The 19,191-nt window shown below is 43.0% G+C and overlaps 1 pseudogene; it reads left to right on the top strand.

The window, feature by feature from the left end:
• Positions 1–2,585: 2,585 nt before the first annotated feature.
• Positions 2,586–16,979, top strand: LOC131923993 (ubiquitin-conjugating enzyme E2 variant 1-like; annotated as a pseudogene).
• Positions 16,980–19,191: the final 2,212 nt, after the last annotated feature.

Raw genomic sequence — 19,191 nt, 5'->3', positions numbered from 1 at the left:
TCTATGGGGGCTGGGGACTGGAATATGGTAGTTTGAATGAAAATGGTCCCATAGACTCATAGGTACTGGCACTATTAGAAGGTGTGGCCTTGTTGGAATAAATGTGGCACTGTTAGAGGAAGTGTGTCACTGGGGTGGGCTTTAAGGTCTCAGATGCTCAAGCCAGGTCCAGCATGGCATTGTCTTCCTGCTTCCTGCCAATCAGGATAAAGACTTCTCAGCTCCTCTCCAGCACCATGTCTGCCTGCATGCTGCCATGCTTCCTGCCATGATGATAATGGACTAAAACTCTGAACTGTAAGCCACCTCCAACTACATGTTTTCCTTTATAACAGTTGCCATGGTCATGGTGTCTATTCATAGCAGTAGAAACCCTAACTAAGACATCTATAATATAATAATGCTGAACACCCACAAATATTCATTATTTAAATCCATGAACCCAGGTTTTGCTCAAGGAGTCATGATACGCAGGTAAAGAAAACATGTGAGGAACATACCTCCCTCACTGTCCAAGGCTGAACAGAAGCAGTAAGGCTGAAGGCCCCCACAGACACTGGTGGGCAGAAGAAGACAGAGTAAGCGGTGCTCATCTTCACTCCTTTCATCAGGGTACCCCACCGCACCCCAACATCTTTAAATCACCTGGAATCTATGGGACCATTTTCATCCAAACTACCACATTCCACTCCCTGGAATTCTTTCTAAAGCTACACATTTCCCTGTTGCTGTCACTCCCTATTCTTAATTAATTCACAGTGGGTATTGGGTAATCGCTTTTGTAAAAGCTGCTGAGGATGGAAATCCAGGATAGCTCAACCTGACCTAGAGTTGCAGTCTCTGATACCTAATCATCATCCATATCATAACCGTTTGACAGGCTACAGCTCTATGTCTTTGTAAAAACCTTCCTATCCCTTCCTGGGGAGTGTGGAGAGTAATTACTAGAGGACAATGAAGAGAGAATCATGTATTCCACACTTAATCAATTCTCCTAATGTCATTGATTGAAAAACATTCCCAGGTGATGTCATCCTCTCCCTATAGTAGCCTGAATGGTAGTCCTCCAAAAGTTACAGTCACATCCATAGCCCTGGAACCTTGGCATATTGCTTTATTTGAAAAAAAATAAAATAAAAGGGTGGTGAGGTGGTGTGGGTATCTGATGGTATAATTACTGATCTGAGATGAGACAAGCTTCCTGGATTATCACAGCGAGGACTAAATACAAGGACAAGTGACGAACTAGAGACAGAAATACAGGAGAGAGAGGTGGCGTAAAGTTGGAAGCAGTGACTAGAGTGATACAAGCACAAGCTAATGGATGCCAAGGTCAACGGACCAGACAAGGAGAGGGTCAAGGGGCGGACTCCTCCCTGGAGCCTCCAGAATGAGGGTGGCCCCGTGGACATCCTAACTTCAAGTCAGGAGCAGATCCAGAACTGTACCAGAATGAACTTCCACTAAGACACCAAGTAAGTACCGTAATCTGCAATAGCAGCCACACAAACCCACCTGTCCAATTTCTGTCACACTCATCCTCATGTAAAGGCATGATGGAATGGGTTCAATTGTGGAGGTGATATGGGTAGAAAAACAGAAATTAAAATCCTGCCTCTGGGGTTAGGCAAGCATTAAGTTTGAGTTCTGCCAATCAGTAGCCTAGGGCAGCGGCTCTCCACCAAGGGGTGCATGTCAGATATCTTGCACATCAGATATTTACCTTATGATTCATAAGAGCAGCAAAATTACAGTTATGAAGTAGCCATGACATCATTTTCTGGTGGTGGGGGGATCACAATAACATGAGGAATTAACTGTATTAAAGGTTCACAACATTAGGAAGGTTGAGAACCACTGGCCTAGGACAAACATTCACCTTAGCAAGTCACAGCTTCCTCACCAATAAAAGAGATGGTAATAGGACTTACTCATTGAACTACATCATGGGAAATACGTACTTGAACATACTATAACCCAAATGCATAGACATAATTTTAAAAAAGAAAAAAAGGAGCTATTATAGCCCAAGTGGAAGCAAATGCTGGGGTAAACAGGGAGGTCTCTGCTAGACCAGGAAATAACCACGTAGCTACAGATGAGGATGAGGAGGTGGAAGTACACTCAGAAGGGGCCATTCAGCTGGGTCATTTTAGAAACTGCTAGAGAGAAAACCTTTGACCAACTTCATTTCAGAGCACCAGCTGTCATGGCCTGTATGCTGAGTACCAGCTATGTGTCTGCTTGCTTAAACGTTAAAAAAACAAAAAACAAAAAACAAAAACCTGTCTCCTTATACATTCTTAAGTAAGGACCTCCCATCTTTCTTTCTCTGGAGCCCCTTTCCCGTGTTCAGCATGGAGAAACTAAACGCTCAACTTGCCCACTCATAATATGATTGAATCAGTTTCATGACGGATAAGGAATCCAGTCTTTGAGAGTTCTACTCTCACCCACAATGATCTCTTAGAGCAGAGAACACAGAAGCATAGACTTAAGCTGATTTAGCATGACACGTTGTTCCCGCTGGCTACCACTGAGGAGAGGACTCAACCTCTGCCTGACAGCAGTCTTGGAAAGTATCCATGGGCCCCTCCCTTGGTGGCCACCCAGGCTGCAAGGACAGCGTAACGGACAAGGAAAAGGCAGAGCCTTTCAAAGGACTGTCAGGTGACCGGGCTGGAGGTGCAGTTCAGTTGGATGAAGGTCAGAAGTGTAAGGTCATCCTTGGGAGCCCGGTGGGATGGCTCACATCAGGGAGGTGGGATGGCTCACATCAGGGAAAGGTGCTTGTTGCCAAGCCTGATGACCTGAGGTGGAGCCTCAAAACTCACACGTCAAAGGGCTAGGACCTACAAGCTTTTCTCTGATCTCCACATATGTTCATATTCATGAGCACAGGCCAAAAAAAAAAAAAAAAAATCTGTGGTATTCATGAGCACACACACAAAAAATGATAATCGTAATAATAAAAAATTAAAGATAATTCTCAGTCATAGAGCAAGTTTGAAGCCAGTATGGGCTACATGAGACCCTGTCTCAAAAAATAATGCTTTATTGGAGACAAAATAAAATCCATTTAGTCAATTTATTCTCTCTCTCTCTCTCTCTCTCTCTCTCTCTCTCTCTCTCTCTCTCTCTCCTCTCACCATGGAATTTTATTTTCAATCAATTTTCTATCTCAAAGTTGAAGAATACCTTCTTTGTTCCAAGTGATATTTCCCCCAGAAAAAATCACTACCAATGATCAACATAGCACCTTAAATAAAGAAAGCAAATAACGAGTCGGAATACTGGGTTGGTCCACCTCAATAGCAAGTGCTAAATAAATGTCAGCTGCCAGCTAATCACTGCTACTGCCTGTGTTACTAGGAAGATAACATCTCACCAAATCTTCCTCCTTTCTAATTCCAGGCACAATGATATGTATAGACCTCAAACTATGGAAAATACATAGCCTAAACAAAGATATGGTGTTTGTCAGGCAAATTATTTTGCACAATAGATGCAGAAAACAGACCCCTGTTTCTTCATCTCTGACAACACCAGATGAGCTAAGAGACTTCTTTCCTGTTTCAAACCCTTGCAGGGATTAGAATGGTTGATGAGTTGTGGATGCTAAAGCCATCTTTTTAGTCCTCAAAATTTTCGGTTTCATACAGTACAGTCCAAGAGTAGGATGGCCTAGTTGATGTTTAATCTTTCTTATTAGGTCTCTTCCATTCACAGAGCCCCAGAAGTTGCTATGGTAACCCTATGCACCAAATAGGATCACCACGGAATGAGAGCTGGGAGAAACTAGTCCAGAGTTATCAATTTGCAAATGAGGACTTAAAGCCCAGAGAGGTGAAGTGGGTTTCCCAAAATACTGCATGGCCAATTAGCAGCAAAGTAAGCTCCAAGTGTCTGCCCCATGCTCCTCTCCACCACACGGGGCTGCCTTCTTTCCTTAACACTTGTCAAAACACGTAAGGAACATCCCGACTTCATGGAGAAATTAGTGCATCAGGGATGACAATTAAAGAAAATATCAAAGGTTAGGTAAAATGTGGAATAGGAGTGTGTCTTCCGTAACTTCTGATCCATGAAAATGAACCCTTTCAGAGAAGCAATGTCAAAGGAAGGTGTTTGCTTCTTGGGGTCACCTGAAGATTCGGCTCTTTTTAAAGCTCTCCTGGTGATGCTGCTCTAAGTCTGAGGCTAGAACTTCGCAATATCCTGTGTTCCAACATGATCTTAAAAATCTCAACTTTTTTGCAAGTATAATTTGGAATTGTCCCTAAAACACTCAAAAAAAAAAAAAAAAAAAAAAAAAAAAACAAGTAAAACAAGACAAAAAAAGAGAGTGTTTCTAAACAGCTCCAACCTTAGTCTTGGTCATTATTATTTGCAAAGGAGAACACCTCCCCAACCTCAATCTCCCAGCTTACATAAAGAATCCAACATATTGACATATGGCATGGGTATCAGAAGGCTTGCTTGTTTGCTCAACAACTATAGTTAAAGTTCCACAAGGGCCTTCACAGTAGATGCTATGCCAGCACCTTTACAAAATAAACCATTTCTTCTAGGACAACCCTGCGGGGATCCAATAATCCCAACATGCAGATAAAGGAAACTGAAGGTCAGAATGGTTTCCTAATTCACCAAGGTCACATCAGAGTGACAGTCAGATCCAAAGGAGAAGAATCATTCTGAAGTCCACCTCCTTACCAAACTGTGGCCGAACAATACCTGCTCTTCTCCCTTAACCTAGACCCAGCTGGGACAGTAGTGGCTAAAGGATTTGCAAGTCCCCGATTTTACATGACAAACTCCATAAAATATTCTGTTCTATTTTGTAAAGATGAGTCAGATGTCTCGAGTGGAGTTCAAAAGAGCAAGGCAACAGCCGCAGTACCCAACAGCTGCACCCTACCCCATGACTGACTCCACAGTGACTTCAAACATGCTCACACACTCCTTGATACTCCATCCCTCCAAAAGTGAAGCCTGACTCCTAGTCCCCCGGGCATAGACTTGAGTCAGTGAAAAACAGAAGCGAACAGAAATGACAATGTGTGACTTTGTAGATGAGGTTGTAAAGGGAAACTGTGGCTCCTCCTTACTCTCTGTGAGTCTTGCGCTCAGAAAACAGTTGCTATGTTGTGAAAATTCAAAAAGTCCAGGAGATATCCATAAAACTGGAACTGAGCCTCCAGCCACTCCAGAAGTGGTTTTTGCCTGCTGTGGAATAAAATCTTCTTGTACACTATAAAGATTTGTCACTCGAATTAGTTTAATAAAACGCTGATTGGCCAGTAACCAGGCAGGAAGTATAGGCAGGGCGGCCAAACTGAGAATTCTGGGAAGAGGAAGGGTGGAGTCAGGGAGTCACCAACCAGATGCAGAGGAAGCAAGATAAGAATGTCTTATTGAGAAAAGGTACCAAGCCACATGGTTAAACATAGATAAGAATTATGGGATAATTTAAGTGTAAGAGCTAGTTAGTAATAAGCCTGAGCTTACTGGATGAGCATTTATAAGTAATATCAAGCCTCTGAGTTAATAATTTGAGAAGCAGCTGCTGGGTATTTGGAAGTTGCTGGTGGGACAGAAACTTCTGCCTACATATGGCATTCTAAGGTGGGGCCAGCATTTCCATATAAAATCTGACAAAAGCTTGAGAAAGGATTCTAAACACACAAAAAGAGTCAAACTTGGCTTCTTGGTAACCATTTTTTCTTGGGTAGGCTGTTTTCTAGCAGCAAGCAGAGGCACAATTCCTTTAAGAGATGGCTTCCTGACTCAGCATTAGTGGTAAAAAAAAAAAAATGCACAGCTCTTTTAAGAGACCCTGCTACCAAACACTTGCATGATATTTATGAGCAGCCTGTGGCAAGCTACTCAGTGGTGGCATGGACCTAGAAACTCCCCAAAGTTGGAAACAATATATTTGGCTCCTACCAGTACCTCTACCATGAAGCTAGACTCTCAGGGAGCCAAGGAATGGGGTGGGGCCAGCCGCTGTGGTCCTAGCCATGCTGCTTAGCAATTTAAAGACTCATGTGGTCAGAAAAAAGATAAAAATATGCAGTAAAGACAGATTCAGATTAAAATAAAAAACTTGCAAATGGTTCACAGTGTGTTTAAAAATATACATAGGTTTGGGAGAGAAAAGAGAAGACATAGATAGTCATACAAAAGAGATACATAGTTTTAAAGTAAACAGTAAAGTTCTTAAAAAGGGAGTAAAGTAATATAAAAAAGCCATGTAAAGATGGAAAGTACACAGTCTGGATACTATATGTTATTGTGTTGTCTTTGAGTTGTTTGACAGCTGAGGAAGGAGCAACAGCTGCTAAGAGACATTCGATTATAAATGTTGTTGGATTAATCCAACCTATATATTTTTAAATTATCTTCACTTCAAAATTTAAGTCAAAAGATATATTACTTTGGGGTAGAGGTTATGTTTTTATTTCCACAGGAAATGAGAGGCTGTGGATTCATTCTGGGTTGAGAAAAATCAGGTTTGCTTGAGGAAGACCCCTGAAAAATCTGGTTACAGATGTAAAGAAATAAACCTAGAGGAACTACAAAACATATGATGTATATTTTACCTGTTCAAACATAAAACAAAAAATCATCTTTGGTGACTTGTGTAAAATGGACAATCTATACTTGTACTAATATAGATATGTATGTTACCTTTAAAAGTTTATATATTTTCAGAGCAAGGGGACCAGACACCAATGAAAACCATGGCCCAAGTGATCCAATATCCAGAACGGCTTCCAGGCTGCTGACTGAGATGATCCAGCCTCATGGAATATTCCAGCAAAGACTTAACAATTATCCTAAATTTTCTCAGGGCCCCCCAAAGATTACTAGTGCCCCCAATCATCAGGAAGTAGCCTAGAAAACTATACACACATTCCCAAAAATGAGTTATGGGGTATTTGTTATCATTTAATGGAGGTTGCTTATAAGTTGTTATGGATAATGGTCAGGAAAAAAGCTAAACAAAGGAGAGTAGATTCAGGGATCTTATCCTGAAAAGAAAAAGGGGGGATATAGAAATGATAGGATTAAAAGGTAGACTATTGAATCCACTTTAATCCAAAAAGCAACTATTAATCTTACATATTTTATACTAGTATGGATTTTGGTTTATTGATTCAAATGTTAAGTTAATTTTGTTATACTATATATATATTTCTATTTTGTTTAAGCTATTTTGTTTATGCAGCTCATTTAAAAATATAATATATAATTAAGAAATACAGATTAATAGTCATCTATAATAGCAAACTTATACTCATGTTAGGTATGTTTTCAAGGTCATACAGAGATATATTTCAGATAGATAGGCAATCTTCAAACACTTCAAAGACCTATAGAAATGGCATTTAAAATGTTTTAAGAACTTAGATTTTTCTCAACAGTGAAACACATCTGCTCCTGGCAGCACCAATTACTTTAAAAAGGATGATGGGCATGGAAGAAACTCCATATGGCAAAAGCTAGTCATGTGGGAAAAGAAACTGCCCTTGTCTCAATTGCAGACAGTTACTGTCCAAACTGGAACAGCAGGATACAAGACAGGTGACTGCCAAACATCACCAAGACAAGGTAGGACAGTCCTTCAGAATTCCCTGCTTCACAGGAAAATCTGACAGACATTTCAGGCCTATAGACCAGAGTTGGACGCCCCAACATTGCAGAGGAACTTTGGGTAACTGTCTAGGCAGCTTGAGGTCCCTGTCATTTGGTAACATTTTACCCTTCTGGGGTCTCTGATGGAGTTGAAGACTAAATAGTTATAATTATAGTTTTCCTTAGTTATAATAGAAAGTAAATTAGATACAAAACTTTAGACTCACCAAGATAAGACAGATAATTAAGTATTTTCTCTAATTTTACCAAATGCAAATAGATTAGATAGTGTTACTGTAATTCTTACTTAATTGTTTTTGTTGTATATAATCTTACTATGTTAAAGTTGAAACTTTCCTTTTTAATAGGACAAAAAGTGGGGAATGCTGTGGAATAATCCTCTTATACACTATAAAGATTTGTCACTCAGATTGGTTTAATAAAATGCTGATTGGCCAGTAACCAGGCAGGAAGTACAGGTACAGCAACCAAACTGAGAATTCTGGGAAGAGGAAGGGCCAAGGAGTCACCAGCTAGACACAGAGGAAGCAAGATGAGACAGTCATACTGAGAAAATGTACCACTCTACATAGCTAAACATAGATAATAATTATTGGTGTAAGAGCTAGTTAGCAATAAGACTGAGCTACCAGCCGAGCATTTATAATTAACATAAGCCTCTGTGTGATTATTTTGGAGGCAGCTGTTGGGTGTTTGGGAGTTGCTGGTGGGACAGAAACTTCCACCTTCATTTGCCCGCTGACTTGCCTGTAGCCTCATAAGAGACTCTGATCTGGATCATGCAATTAAGCCACTCCTATGTTTCCAAAACTACAAAAAGTTTAGATAAATATATAAGCTTTTAAGTTTTGAGTGCTCTGTCATGAAACAATAGCTAATTGGCCTGCTTAAATTTCTAAGATATGTCCCCACTATCAATAAAGCTGAACTATCTATGGCTACAGAAGCTGCTCTGTCAGTGAGCCAAATGTTCTGCTTGGTCCACAGCTCCCTTGGAATTGGAGGGTGTTGTCACAGGCTTAGACCTACCCCAAAGAGCATACAAAGTTGCTCCTTGACCAGTTCCAATAAAGAACCTGAAGGGCATGTGAGAGGAGGGTGAGAATCTGGCTACTAAGAGCAAGAAAGCTGCCTTTCCATGTCTCATCTCCCTGGGTGACAACCTGGACCTTGTGATGGTGTTCTTCATCACCAAATTACATACTTAAGCAACTGAAAGAGTATGTCCTTCAAGAGCAAGAAGTCATTTTTTTTCACATGACTTCCCCCTCATCAAATAGAGTTAGATATGAAAAACTAAAATTTTCTCTCTGGCAAGGGGACTTCTGTGCTCCAAAGTGAAAATGGTCCTCAAACACCAAATATCTCAAAAACAGCTAAAGGAGCAACAAGTCAATACCGCTCCATCATGAAGGTGAAATACTTACAGAGTCTTGTCAATGAGCTTTTTCTCCTTCAGGATTACTGGGGGAAGAGGGGTTTCTTCAAACTAAAGGTCTAAAGAGCAGAAAGGATGGGAAGTGGAGGTCAGTCTTTCCCCATCAGCTCTAAGGACACTGGGAAGAGTTAAGGCATCCATGGTGGTGCCATTTATTCTGTCTACCAGAGCTATTACTGGCCAGCTCAGCTGTGAATCCTTATGGGGCCACCTTGGAAAGAGTGCCACTTCTTGGCTCTTCAAATAGCAGCAGGTTGCCCGGCTCCGAAGAACATAAAACGTGGTGCTTACCCGGTCCTGTGTGGCCCCCAGTCTTGTCTCTCAAAGACTGCTTTCTCTTCTTCCCTCTTGGTTCCAGATGCGGATGGCCGCTGACGGTTTCAAAGCACAGCTTCTTGTTGATGAAGAGTGCGAGGACAGCCAGAAGGACGACGAAGACCCCTATGGCGGACAGGAAGCCAATGGCTTCAGGAGTGACTGGCAAGAAAAACACAAGTGGAGAAGAAAAAAAAACAAGTCATCACTATTGCAATGACCCAACTTTTGGTTCTCACAACCGAACAGATCCAGTCCTCAAACTCACCGGAATGACACACACTCTGCAGCCTGTCCCTTGCTAAAGGGACAGGCAGGGGCTGTGCCTGGGTTCACACCTCCCTAAGGCAGATTTCTCACATGACAGACCTCATGTCTTTGCAGGTGGGGTTTCTTCAACATGGAACACCACTCTTCGTAACAGGGCCTCAGACCTTAGCCCAACTGACTCCGTGATGGAAGTACCATTCAGGCTGTAAAACTCAGCCTGTAGACAGCACCACCTGCCAAAACTAAAACAGAGGCCTGATCCATTAAAGTCTGTATAGCTCTGGGAAAGCCTCAAAATGTACTATGGTTTGTGGGCTTCTATGGTTCTGCTTCTGGCTAGCTGTTCTTGTTAACTGAAGTATATCAACCCAGAACATGATTTTTGTGCTAAAAAGCTCACCCTGAGGAAGGTTCAGGCCACACTGGGGGATCCCGAGCACCCAGTGTAGTCACTGGCCAGCTAATAAAGATTTTCTATTGGCTTAAACCTATGTCTGAACAGTCTTCTCTGGTGAATACCCCACAACATCTTCTTATTCCTATCACAAGCCTGGTATTCATTGTCACAAACTTGAAGACAGATTCTTCAAATGAGCTACAAATGGTTGTCTGGGGCTATAAACCCATGCTACTATAAAATACAACTGCGGGAAGCATACAAATTGAGCAACTTGAGAAAGATTTTAAGGATACGTCCATCAATGTTGGCAAAGGAAGGAAAAGTCATTTCCTGGATATGTTTTTGAGGCCCCAAATATGCACTATGATGGTGACATAACTCCACATACTTCAAACAGTCCCTGATATTTAGTTCTCTAACTCTGCTATGAGCACATCAAACAGGAACACCATATCCAGCTTAGGGAAGACTCCTGTAGAGACATTTAAGCCAAGATAATATTCAGTTAAAAAAAAAATCTAGAAGTCAATATGTACAAAGGAATCAATTAGAGAACAAATGTCCATAAGAGAGAATAGTGGCAGAAAAAATGTGTGTGAAACTTGAGGAAATAGGGTCATAAGAGAAACATTAGCCCATTGTAATGGCTAATTGTACTTGTCAATCTGACTACATCTGGAATCAACTAAATAAAACCTAAGAAGCTGGGCCCACCTGTGAGGAATTTTCTTGATAGGATCATAAGAGATGAGAAGACCCACCCTAAATCAGGACCCCAGCTTCTGGTGGCAGGCCACATAAAGGGACGTGGATGAAGGAAGTTTTTGCCTTTTACCTGTTTGCCTTCATTCTCTTTGGAAGGTTCATCTATCCTGCTGCTGAGGCATTCCTTTGCTGGTGTTAAAATCTACTCTTTGAAACTGCAACATAAACCAGGCAATGGTGGCACACACCTTTGATCCCAGCACTCAGGAGGCAGAGGTAGGCAGATCTCTGTGAGTTCTAGGCCAGCCTGGTCTACGGAGCGAGTTCCAGAACAGCTAGGGCTACACAGAGACACCCTGTCTTGAAAAACCAAAACAGAAATTGCTACATTAGCCAGAGACCAGAAGCTCTCTGAGAATCCTCAGAGTACACTTCTATAAATCCATCACTCTATGGGGTGAAGACAAGAGAACCATTCTTGATTCTGAGAGAAAGACCGTGTCTCAGGGAGATAAGATGGTGCCAGACAGCCGAGGTCATCTCCGCCCTCTCTGCACACATACACACATGCATGCACACAATGTCTTTGTACTTCCATTTCCTAAATTAAAATGAATGAAAATAAATACAGCTGGGGCCGGAGAGATTGATCAGTGATTTAGAACACTTCTTCGCCTTGCAGAGGACCTGAGTTCAGTTCCCGAGTTCCACGGTGACTCACAGCTACCTGTAGCCCCAGATCCAGCAGATTGGAAACCCTCTTCTGACCTCCAACTGCACCGACCGCCTACTGCATTTTAAACTACACACCCTTACAGATACGTCTTTCTTATCCACACTAAAAATGTTGTGCTGAAGTGAGAGAACCCCATCTCCAAAGGTGGCCCACCATACATCTTCTTCAGCGATACCCTCGGTATCTCACAACTGGTGATACAAAAATCTCTGGTCTAACCCTAGCTCCCGGGGCCAGGACTAATGCCAGCAGCAGCTGATCGGTGGGAGGTACAGTCCCCTGTGAATACTCAAAAAAAAAAAAAAAAAAAAAAAACCGGCACTATAACTGCATTGGAGTGAGCCGCAGTCTGCCCGGATCCTGGAAGACCACGCATGGCTCAGATCGCCCAGCCTCGGGCACCGGTATCCCGGAAGACCGGATCACCCAGCCTCGGACACCGGTAGCAACTCCCAGCACCACCCCTGCCTTATGGCACCGCCCACTGCTGGTCACTCCAGATTTCTCCGTGTGGTGGCGCCGCGGTGTTACAGAACAGAGCCTGCCAATGTTACCCTTCTAGGACGGGCCATCTCCAGCCTAAGCCATCTTCTTCCGTGCGCTGCTACCCCAGCCCACGGTGGGGTGAGGGTTCGTGTTTCCTACCAGCCCGGCATTCTCCAGACAAAAATGCGAGCCAGAGTCTACGACTCGGTTTCCTGGGAAACTTTGAAGCTGTTTTTCTGTTTTCAATTTTGCATTTTCTGTTTAAGGAAAGAGGGGTTTTCTTTTAAATTTACATTTATTAACTAATATCTTTACTTTTTTTTTTCACAAATCCACTTTTATTTAACTAGAACCTGGTTAAGCTTTTAGGCTTCTAGCAGCAGTTCAGCTGAGAACCATTCGGGTGAGGACACAGAGGCTTCCCGTTTGAGGAAACAGGATTGGCTGAGAAGTTGGCGAGGTGAGGTTAGCTGTGGCCTGTTCTGTCTGTGATCTTTCAGCATTTCACCCCAATACCTGGCTCTGGGTTTGTTTTTATTAATAATTCCTTTAATCTGGACCACACCTCCTGCTGGAAGCCTACATAAGGACAATGGAAAAAGGAACCCTTCTTGCCCTCAACCTTGTCAGCACATCTGTAGACCAATTTCTAAATGGTCTTATTAAATAAAAAACATGGAGCCAAATATAGGGGTGAAAGCCTTAGATCAGGGAAATAGGGAAAGCCACCAGCCAACCTTACCTCACCAACTCTGCAGCTTCCAAACGCACATTACTTCCTGTCTACCCACGCCTTCATTGCCTTGCTGTTCTGCCCTCTCATTGGCTATCCTAGCCCAGCTACCTCACTTCCTCTTCCTACGCAGCTCTGTCACTTTCTGTCTGTCTGTCTGTACAGACCTCCAGGCCTCTGTGGTTGGTACTGGGATTAAAGGCGTGTGTCACCACACGTGGCTCTGTTCCCTTAGTGTGGCCTTGGACACAGAGATCCTGCTTGCTAAAGGATTAAGGGCGTGTGCTGCCTGACTTCTTGTTTATTTAAAATGGCTGGCCTTTTCCCCTTGATCTCCAGGCAAGCTTTATTTATTAACATACAAATAAAATATCACCGCATTTCAGCACAAATAAAATATCACCACACATATCCATTCCTTCACTGGCATTGGAGCCTGCTTCAATGGGATTCCAGCACATACAGAAGACCAGCTGAGACACCCAGCCTTGTGGGACTGAGCAACTACTAGATTCTTGGACTTTCCATTCACAGCTGGCCATTGTTGGAGTAGTTAGACTGCAGCCTGTACATTAGTCTAATAAATTCCCTTTATATATTTTTTTTCTCTCTCAGAGAGATTCGTTCCATAATTGCTGTGACTCTAGAGAACCCTGATTAATACAATACTCATTTTTCATAAATTGTTCTTGAAAAGCCAATGATCATTTTCTTATCTACCTTTTAAGTACCCCGTCTTCACTGTCCTCTAGACCCCTGTGTCCTTGCCTACTCCTTTCTGGACTTCTTCCAGCTCTTCCAACAGGGACTTTTACTCCAGAGCCTTCGGTGGCCATCATCTTGTATGGCCATCACTGTGGTGGTATTGTGTTCCCCAAAATATTGTGTACCTTAATAAACTTATCTGGGGTCAGAGAACAGAAAAGCCACAAGATACTTAGGCTAGAAAATGTTAGCACACGCCTTTAATCCTAGCATTCCAGAGACAGAAATCTCTCTGGATCTCTGTGAGTTCAAGGCCACATTGGAAATGCTAGGCATGGTGACACACACCTTTAATCCCAGAAAGCGAGACTTTCATCCCAGGGAGTGGTGGTAGAAAGCAGAAAGATATATAAGGCGTGGAGACCAGAAACTAGAGGCATTTGGCCTGGTTAAGCATTTGCCTGGTTAAGCATTCAGGCTTCTAGCAACACAGTTCAGCTGAGATTCTTTCTAGATGAGGACTCAGAGGCTTCCAGTCTGAGGAAACAGGACCAGCTGAGGAACTGGCAAGGTGAGATAGCTGTGGCTTGTTCTGTCTCTCTGATCTACCAGCATTGACCCCAATAACTGGCCTCGGGTTTGATTTTATTAATAAGAACTTTTAAGACTCATGCTATACATCACTCCTTTTCAGTGTAGAAAAGACGGAAAAGTGGTGGATGCAAAGACCATCTTTCCAGGACATGCAGCAGTAGACAAGGACATTTCCTGGCATCCGCTCCACGAGACTCTGTTCAGGTCAATTGCTGATGATCAGAAACTTATGATTTGGGATACTCATTCAAACAATGCTTCTGAGCCAAGCCGCTGGGACTCCTGAGTGTGAGGAGTGAGTCTCTGACTCTTGTGCCTTCTCTTGTGCTCTTTTCCTTCTGTTGGTTTTCCTTGTCCGACTTTGATGTGGTGGTTTTTGTTTTATCTCATGTATTTTATTTTATCATGTTTTGTTCTTATCTCTTAGAACCTGTGGTGACATTTTAATTGTGCTGAAACGTGATTTTATTTGTATGTTAATAAATAAAGTTTGCCTGGAAATCAGAGGTCATTAGTGAGCCAGGAATAGAAGTCAGGAGGTGGCAGCCCACGCCCTTAATCTGATCACATGGCAGGCAGAGTCTCTGTGTGGTCAAGGACACAGCGTGGTGACCCAAGTCTTTAACCCCAGTACCAACCATAGAGACCAGGTGGTCTTTATAGACAGGCAGTGATGAGGAAGTCATGTGGCTGGGCTTAGAGCCAATGAGAAGGCAGAACAGGAAGGCAATAAAACACAAGACACACAGGAAGAAGGTCTCTCTCTCTCAGAGGAAGGACAGTAGCAAGTGGTAAGATAAGGTGGTCTTAGCTCTTCACTAGTGCTCAGATCTCTTGGGCTTTTAACGCTGTATTTGGCTCTGTGTTTCTTATTTAATAAGATCATTTAGAATTTCGTCTACAGAAGCCTGCTCTTTTTTAATAAGAGACAAAAGGGAAGTCGATCCAGGGAGGGAATGTGGGGAGAAACTGAGAGGAGTAGAGGGAGGGGAAATTGTAATCAGGATCTACTGTATGAGAAAAGAATCTATTTTCAATAGAGGGGGCAAGGGAAGACTATACATTCCCCTCTCCCCATACATTTTGCTTGTTACTTGTATTTCTTGAGCTGTTTCCATTATTCTTTTCCTTTCTGTGAGATATTTTTCGTGTGTGTGTGTGTGTGTGTGTGTGTGTGTGTGTGTGTGTGTGTCTGTGTGTGTCTGTGTGTCTGTGTGTGTCTGTGGTGTGTTTAGTTTGGGACCACCAAGTTGAAAAGATCTATGTTTCTACCTGACAGTTGTACCACAAGTGAGCTGTCAAGTTGGGAAAGAATGAATTGCTAGCTTCTATTTGTGTTTAAAATTAAATTAATCCTTGCTGGTTTTAGGAATTAGTCCTTGACCGCTCTAGTTTGATGCCATCCCCATTTTGGTTGACCTGTCTCACCATTGAGACTGTTATCCTCCGTGACTGACTGTGTACATGCTTATCATGGAATAAATTGCCTTTCTATCTATATTTTAAAAGAGATGTGAACACAGTACACATGTAGGAAATTCCTCCCAAATTTTTAATCTTAATTTTTTGAAGTACATATTTATAGTATATGAATTTTAATTTAAAAAAATAAGCTTAAAATTCCAAAAATACCATTTTTAGAAAGCCTGGAAAGAAGTATATGGGGAAAATCATTCTAGTTTTCTAAGATTTGTTCTAAGTGATGATCTTTGTGTTTGAACATTCTGTAATTTTATTATTCAACATTTAAAATTATAAAGAGTTTAAATACTGTAAGAGTCATAAGAACTACCATCAGCACAGTGCTGCAGTTGACGTGCACCATTGAACACAGCAAGCCAAGAGTTCTAACAATGCAAGCCAAGACAAGTCTGATGTTTCATTTGGGTCTACACAAAATTAGAAGCTTAGAGAGAAAAACCTTAAAGGCATTTTGCATCACATATATCATATCATAGTGAAGAACAAATATTCCATATATCATCTGCTATGGATGACAAGGACACATATGTCATGAAACTTAAGTGCCATCTGCAGAGTAACTCATCTAATTATTCCAGTAATTACTAAATTGGAAATCAGATGGCTGTGAAGTTCGGTCACATAGTTCATGTTGAAAACTTCCTCAAAGTTAGCTGTATCTCTGGCAAGCCCCTGGAAGGCTCCATCTGTTGGTTTTTAAGCAAGAGCCCAAGGAGCCAGTAGAGCATAGAGTGAGAGAGAGAAGTCTCTTGTGTCATAGTCTCTGGACGTTTATACATTCCCTCACATGGTCAACTAAAGCCATCTGACTCACAAGAACTGGGGGAAAAAGAAAGTGAAAACAACATTTAACAGAAATAGTAAGGTTGAAACCAGAAATAACTGAACAGTGACAACAGAAGAAAGATCAGAAGCTTCATTTCTTGGGTGTAAACTTTTCCAGCACTACTCCAGGAAGCATGAGAAACCTCACTGAAAACAACAGAAAAGGAGAAACGCCCATGTAGGACGGCAGCCACCACAGGCTCTGAACTAAAAGCCCCTCAAACTCCCTGACTATTGGAAGAGCTGGAAGAAGGTGAGGAAGGAGTAGGCAAGGGCACAGTTGGCTGGGGTCTAGAGGACAGTGAAGACAGAAGTGACACTTAAAAGATCGACAGGGATGGCCAGTGGCTCTTCAAGAACAACTTATGAAAAATGAACGTAAGCCTTAAAATCGAATGCGGACCCACGTCTGCAGAAGCGCCTCGTCTGTAACATTTATAACAAAAGTCAACATGAGTGATGTGAGTAGTTCAAATGGAGTGGTGGACCAAAGAGCCACGGCAGTGCTGGCAAGGTGGCACAATTCCCACAGCATCGAAGTCATCCTGCTGGAACTTCCAGTGCGCGGTGATGTCAAAAAAAGAATGTGAGGCTGCCGCAGCTGCCAAAGGGACAGTGTGACAGCAATTAGTCACCAAAGCCCCAGCCTCCTGTTCCCCCATGCAGCCCAACTCTTCATTTTCCACAGGAGTGCATTTTCTAAAGACATCTTTTAGGACCTCCAAGTCCTGGAGAGGAAGTTCACTCAGACTTCATCCTGAGATACCATACTGATCCTAATTTCTTGACCATTTGAAATACCTAAGTTGGGCTGTGGAGCATCTCCCTGACGAGTGTAACCAATGTCCACCTACTTGAATCAAGAAGGCGTGCCCATCAGGAGTGGCGGGCACAACGAATGTAACTGTAAACAAGCATAAGACATACCATACCATTGCCTAATGCTGGCTCCATCCTGCCCGGCAGCCACCACCACCGCATGGTGGCCCTTAGGGCAAACAGTCAGGCTTCAGGGAGCAGCCCATGGGACTACTTCTGGATTTGGGGTGCTTTGCCTGTACCCCTGCTTTCTTTCTTAAGTATTACGCCTTCTCAGCCACGCCCCTGTCCCCATTCCTCCACTCCCACCCTGACTGAAGTTTGTAATCCTCCCAAATTGGTCTTCAGTGAAGAATTCAGAGCTTCTCATTTTTTCTCCCCACCTTTATCAAGGGGCAATGTGCAGTATGATCCTAATTAGTCTTAGCAATAAAAACCAGGAGTCAAATATCAGGGTAATAACCTAAAAGATCAGAGAAGCAAAGGAGCAGCCACTTGGGACTTCTTGCCTATCCAGATCCTCAGACTGAAAAGTGGGGCTGGGGCTGAGATCCTGTCTCCACCCACCTTATATTACTGTCTCCACTTCCCTAGTGCTGGGATTAAAGGAATGCATCACCATTGCCCAGGCTGTTTCTCTTTTAGACTGGTTCAGTCTTGTGTAGCCCAGGGTGGCCTTGAACTCCTTATATTCCTGCTTCCTCCTACCAAGTGCTGGGCGGGTCTCTGTGAGTTCAAGGCCAGCCTGGTCTACAGAGTGAGATCCAGGACAGGCGCCAAAACTACACAGAGAAACCCTGTCTCGAAAAACCATTTAAAAACAAAAACAAAAAACGGTGTGTGCCACCCACTGCCTGGCCTCTGTGGTTAACTAGTGCCTAACTGTGCCCTCTGATCTCCAGGCAAGCTTTATTTGTCAGAACACAAACAAAATATCATACAACAGTAATGCTTTTCTCCCTCTTCCTCAACTCCCTTGGTGCCCATCACAACCTGACACTTTCTACGGCCCCAAAAAATAAAATCAAATGAGTTTCCAAGAGCCAAGCCTCCCTCACTTAGCGCCATTCTGGAAAGGGAGTGACTGTTTCTCAGCCTGCCACCACCACCAGCTTTGAGCTCAGGTCTTGAGGTGAACAGAGTACTCAAGGGCTACTCAGACCTGGCTAAGCTTAGGGTCCTTGGTGGTTACGCCTAGAGAAAGGGCACCCACAAAGTCCTAAGCACACATTTCTGGGTCAGTTTCTTCTCTACTCATCACTTTGCTTTTACACATTGAAGAGGTTTGCACAGGGTTCTCATGGTCACCCTGATGTGGAGTCGGACAGCTGGAACACGATGCCCTGACCCTACGGACTCTGGTTTCTGCGTTGCTCTTCAGGCCCTCAGCAGGGACCCCCAAGGAGCTCTATGTCTGATCAGTGGACCTGGCCTCCGGGCTCATTGCCACATTTCCCACTCTGTTCAGGAGCACTAAATGCTGAAGTGTGGACGCATACCAAAATAAAGACAATTCACATGGCCAAAAAAAAAAAAGAAAGGAAGAAAAGAAAAGAAAGAAGGTGCTGAAGAGATGGTTCAATGGATAAAATACATAAGTTATATGTGGGGGACCGGCCCCCACACTTATTCACCCCAGGGACTCTTGAGGAAGGAGGGATAAGAGACTTAGAAATAGAGTGGAGAGAAACAGAGAAAACACAGGATAGACTTGAGTGGACCTGGATCCTTATCTACCAGCCCAGAACTTTACTTCCAAAGGACTACTTATAACAATGCCATAGAGTAGAGCAAAAGACCTCCCCCTTGCTAGTTACAGTCAAGTGTAGACCCTTATAAACACCTGGTACCCAGGCCCGTGGTCCAATCAACCTCTTATGCAGTCCTGCTGGGTACAGCCACTGGGAAACCTAGTGGGCTACAACAGTTATACAAGCATGAAGACCTGAGTATGATCCCCAAAGGGCTTGGAAAAGTGAGGGCAGGCCTGTCCACACCTGTGACTCCAGCCCTAGGGAGATGCA

This window comes from Peromyscus eremicus, chromosome 14 (assembly GCF_949786415.1).
Source record: "Peromyscus eremicus chromosome 14, PerEre_H2_v1, whole genome shotgun sequence".
In the NCBI taxonomy this organism is placed as follows: domain Eukaryota; kingdom Metazoa; phylum Chordata; class Mammalia; order Rodentia; family Cricetidae; genus Peromyscus; species Peromyscus eremicus.
Note: the sequence above shows the minus strand (reverse complement) of the source record. Positions and strands in the feature narration are given on the sequence as shown.